Source organism: Cryptomeria japonica, chromosome 2 (assembly GCF_030272615.1).
Source record: "Cryptomeria japonica chromosome 2, Sugi_1.0, whole genome shotgun sequence".
NCBI classification, from domain to species: Eukaryota; Viridiplantae; Streptophyta; class Pinopsida; order Cupressales; family Cupressaceae; genus Cryptomeria; species Cryptomeria japonica.
In genome coordinates, this window is record NC_081406.1 from 651,030,325 (window position 1) to 651,036,324 (window position 6,000).

Sequence of the window (6,000 nt, forward strand, 5' to 3'; positions counted from 1 at the left end):
GTTATAAGAGCTCTAGAATTGAAGACTCCTTCCCATTTTTGAGGAACATAATTTGGCTTGAAGAATTTGTTGGGTGCAAATTAAGGTTGAATCCAGTTAGGGTTTCTTGTTGTTTCATCAAATTTCATTGTGTTTTGCCAAATCAACAAGGGGTTGAAGTATGAAGGTTTGTTGATCCAAGATGTCACTAATTTTTTGGAGCATTTTGGGTTCAAATTGACCTTGCCATTCCATTCAGGAGGTTGATTTGATAATTTTTGGTTATAAAATTGTTTATTTTTTATTATAAAATTGTTTATTTTTTATTATAAAATTGTTTATTTTTGATAAAGTTAATTTTGGGGCAATTTTTTTGTTGTTGGGTAGGGCGAACCCCCCAATGCTAGGAAAATATCAAAATTAAATAGCCACTAATTTTTTATTTTTTTTAATTGTCCATGGCTGGGAAAATATTTATCATTATATAGCCATTAAAAAATTATATATATCAAAATTAATATTTTTTTTCAAAGCAACAATTTTTTTTAAAAGGGGTAGGGTTCGCAAGTCTTGTCAGGGTGATCCCACAATAGTGGGTTACACTTTTTGGCCAACTTTGACACTTAATGAACATTTTTGAAAAAAACCCTTCACTTTCCAACACCTTTAACTTCTAAGCCGTTAGGAATTTGAAGATGATGCAAATTAGTGATTTGTGACATCTTTTTTTTTTTTTGATCGGTAATTGGCCGAAGCCTGAATAGCTTTTGACTGGAGCTATGAACCAGTGGGGACACAGTAGGGGGCCCCATCCCCATTACATATCTTTGGATTATTATTATTATTATGTTTGATTAGATTGACCCCAAGACCTTCCCCATCCTATGGAAGGCCAAGAGTCACAACATAAAATTCCACTTCAGATGTCCCTATTGGGAATTGAACTTGGGTCTCCACAGTGAGAACCCATTGTTTTAACCAGTTAAGCTCAACCCCCTGGACAAGTGATTTGTGACATCTTGTTTGTAGATTCTAAAATAATTTTTCAAATCAGTTTGTATTCATTTTTCCATCTCCTTTGAAAAATAGTTTTTAACAAGAAGCAACATTTTTAAGAGTGATTTGCATTCCGTAACGCATAACTTTTTTTTCTACGAATGATAAAAACTTGATTCTTTCAAATTTAGGTTTTTAACCTTGATACCTAAGGCATGTAGATGGTTTCATAATGATATGTTGAATATTTTTTATTTTATTAAGTTTTGAAGTCGAGCTAGTTATAATTTAGACTTAGGTGTATGTTTGAACTCGTAACTTGTTTTGTGTATATCGAAATTCATTTTTTTTTTGGTTGGAAAGAGGAGATCAATATTTAGGGCATAGACATTTTTTAGAATTTTTAAGAATTTATTTATTATTTTTTCAAATGCATTGAACAAAGAAGTTGATGTTCGATTAATAATCTATGTTTAGTAAAATTTTAAAAAATAAGTTCATATTAAAGTCTATGTAATAAAATTATAGTCATTGGAAAGATTGCTTCGAGGACCTCCATCTTGCTTTGTGGGTTTTCAAGATTGTCTCATTTGAGCCTTCAACTAGAGGTTTGAAGGCCACAAATCTGCATAAATTTGCAGAGTTTGGAGGAGAGATGCATATCAAGGGGCTTTAATCGAACACCCCTTCGAACAAACAGGTTCTTTTGAGCCCCATAGTGTTCACTCAAACCCGTGTAACATGTCTGACAAAAATATTGTTGTAACGAATGTGTTCGTATGAATGTGGTTTTTTTCAACTGCCAACGTTCGTATGAACATGGGGTTGACAATTTTTTTAATTAATATTTTTATATAAATATAGATTTTTTTTTTCATTTTTTAAAACACAAAATAGCAAATTAATTCACATTTGTTGTGAGAGAAGGCGTTTTAAGGTGATTTTTTCTTGTGTGAAAATTTTAAGGGCCATAATTTCAAGCGGAGGTCATGGGGAATAAAAAGACAAGGGAAAATAAGACTTCAAGGAAGTATTCACCCAAGACAGAACAACGATATCAAAAATAAAGAATGCAAATATATCGAGAATGTATGCATCTTTACTTAAATTCTATTTAATTTTACATGTATGAGGTACCTAAAATTGTCCTTATTTGATTAAATCATTTTTTCTTATTTAACAATTTTATCTTAACTATTATTTATTATTTAACTAATGACTATGTTCGTGCTATCTTAAATTATCAAACATTTGGAATTGATGTATTAAAAATAATCTTGTTTGAAATTACTCTCTCTCTCTCTCTCTCTACTTAAAGTTTTTTTAGAACCCCCCCTCTCTCTCTCAAGTCTTTTTAGGACCTCTCCTTTTATGATCTCTTTTTAGGACCTCTCTATACAGTAGAAAACATTTGGGATTGGTCTATTAAAAATAATCTTGTTTTAATTTAGTTTCTATATCCCCCCTTAACTCTCTCTCTCTCTCTCTCTAGTCTATTTAGGACCTCTCTCTAGATTAGAAAATTATACTTGGAATTGGTGCATTAAAAATAATCTTGTTTTAATTTAACCTCTCTTTCTCTCTCTATTTAGGACCTCTCTCTAGATTAGCAAATTATACTTGAAATTGGTGCATTAAAAATAATCTTGTTTTTTAATTTAACCTCTCTCTCTCTCTCTAGATTAGCAAATATTTAGAATTGGTGCATTAAATATAATCTTGTTTTAATTCTCTCTCTCTCTCTCTCTCTCTCTCTCTCTCTCTCTCTCTCTCTCTCTCTCTATTTAGGACCTTTCTTTTTAGGATCTCTTTTTAGGACATCTCTCTAGATTAGCAAATATTTTGAATTGGTGCATTAAAAATAAACTTGTTTTAATTTACTCTCTCTCTCTCTCTCTCTCTCTCACACACACACACACACACACACACACACACACACACACACACACACACACACACACACACACACACACACACACACACACATCTTTTGTGTGCAGAAGAGGGTCAACAAGAAGAAAGTTCTCGAGCGGGAGTTGAGGCAAATGAGGTTGAAGAACATAGTTGAAGATAGGGAGGAGGCCCAAGTCAAAACAATGGAGGTTGGAGAGGGGATGTGCTCGCTTCCTTCTATTGGTATGGATGAGCATATTGCAAATCTAACTAAAAAGGTGAAGAGAAGAATTTATTATAAAAAATTAGATCATTTACTTGAAATGGATATCCAGAGCAAGTGAAACTTCTCAGTGAACAATCTAGACATACTAAAAGGAGGTCAATGAATAAAAGTGTAAAGGAAATGATTTCTCATTTCGAAAATCTTGATACACTAGAGAAAGCCCAATTGTTACCAATTTTACTTATTTGTAATGAGTTAAAAGATGCATTAAAGTTGTTGGGTATAAATACAACAAATAAAAAAGAGGAAAAGTTCTCAACTACAAAAAGCTATTGTTGAAAATGTTAAGAAAGGTTTGGGTTCCATTGGGAAAAAGTATCGATCATCAGATAAGACCATGCTAAGAAGAGTGATGTTGACATCTATACTAAATGAAAAAATGCCCCAAAAAAGAAAAATCTCTTCACTGTCAATTGAGTTTGGTTTTAGTAGAAAGACAATATCAAAATATGTGAAAAGGAGAAAGATTTTGGATGATACTACCTCAGAAGGGAATTGGGAAATTATGTGTAGAGATCCCCATTCTGATAGGATTGAAGATGTTATTAGGAACTTGGTCTCAATTTTTGGAATGATAATACTCGTCCTTCATCAAATAGTAGAGATGCTATCAAACATAGGATTGGGTCTGATCGGTATGATCTTCATGTAAAACATTGGTTAGACACAACAAAACATGAATTATATGTGATGTTTAATAATTAAAATCCTCATAAATATTGGAGAAACAATGCTTGAAAGGTTAAGGCCATATTATATGAAGGTAAACAAAGTCTTTGAAACTTGTTGTTCTTGTTAGCATATTGAATTTGATCTCTACTATCAGGTGTTTCAAAAGATTAGAGAAGAAAGTGATGGTTATCAAAATGCTCCTCAGTGAACAAATGAATTCATTACATCCATCTTATGTGATAAACCAGACGATAATGCAACTGGTCAAATAGATTGCATAAAAGAAGTTTGTGAAACATGTGGAGAGTTGGCTATATTGCCTTTGAGAAATGAAGATACTAACATGACGAAGATGGTAAATTGCAAGAGTTACAAGTACAAAAAGTTTGAAACAAAATTTGGTAAAGAATCCACAAGGTTAGATGATGTAGAAGAGGAGATACCTATTGGAACATTTATGAATTTTTTTTGTAAATTAATACAACTATACATACGTCATGGTTTTGTTGCCAAGTGGTAAGCACAACAGTTTCAGACATTAAGAGACACTTTCCCACTTGGAACTATTTTATTAGTAGTCGACTTAGTAGAAAATGACTCTTTCATACGTGAAAAAGAGATTCAATTAGATTATTACTTTTCAAACCAGATCACTATTATGGTGCATGTGTGTTATCGACATGTACAATTGGATTTGGATGGTGTTGATAGTACATTTGAAGGATGAGTCATTAAGAAAGAACATCACTTCTATATTACTGATGATAAGGAGCATGACACACATTTTGTAGAACATTGCTTTAAGTTTTTTTTTGAATATTTGGCAAATACGGACATAAAAATTGATAAGCATTTTGTTTGGTCTAATGGATGTGAATCACAATTCAAATTATCAAGGCCATTTTATGCACTATGTAGATATCATCGAAATGTCACGATACCACATGTTTGGAGTTTCTTTGAGAGTGGGCATGGAAAGGCTGAACATGATGGTGCTTGAGCTTGTATCTAACATGCTCTAAGAAGACATTAAATAAATTATACACAAGATTGTATAGATGATGCACATGATGTTGTTGAATGGTGTAAGAAACACTTTGCACCAATGATCCTGGTCCATCATTAGGAACACACAGGTTCATTCCGTATAGAGTGTTTTGGGAGACATCAAGTATGTGATCTTTTGAAAGTTTATTTTAGTTAAATCAATTTTTTTAAAATATTAAGTTTAATATTAAATTAAATATGTTTACAATTTGTTTAAAATGTATGTACATTTTGAAGTTGTGGATAGAAGAACAATGCATGGATGTAATAGGGTAGAGAAGACATAATCTTTGCATTCTATCATGAGTACAAATAATCACCCATGAATATTGTACACCAAGGATTATTCATGTTGTTGTTGTGACTACATTTTGGAAAACTATGAAAAATGCATCAACCAAGAGCTTGGATTTGCTAGTGAATGAAATTTGGTGCCACTAGTTGTTACTAACACATATGATGAAGATAAGGATAAAATCTTTGAGGGCATTCTTTTGATTTCTAGTGATTATGACCATATTTGAGGACTGATTAAAAAAGGTACGTGCACACGTGTATAACTTTATATATCTTCAACATGCAAATTTTTAACAAGTACATTATATTTAAAAGTTTGAATTTTTCATATAAATTTGTTGTGTAGGAGATATTTTTGTAGTCATTGCAAAGGCTGAAAATATAAGTGGTGTTTGTTATTATTTATTGCGTTGCACAAAAGAGAGGAAGAAGTTAACAAAAGCTAAAACGAGAGATGGAATGTTGTTTCCCACAAGTTCACTAATTCATGTTAATTAAATTTATGCATATTTTGAATTTATATTTTACAAATTCTCACCTTGGAATTTGTTGTTTCCCATGCAGGTTTAGTTGTAGTGCAAGGGGCATATTTCGAAAAAATAAAAACTGTTCAACATGGGATTCATTTTATTGAATATTAAATTGACAACAAGGTATATCAATATAGCCACCTAGTAAATTTTGTTGGCCTAGTTCTTCATCCAGTTCCATGTTCACGTGAACGTCAGAAGTGGAGACTAGACAGTGAAGATCACGAGAAAATGTTAAATGTTATTGAAGATTGAGCTCAACCACTTGATGGGGTATAAGTATTTAGCTCTCATAGTACT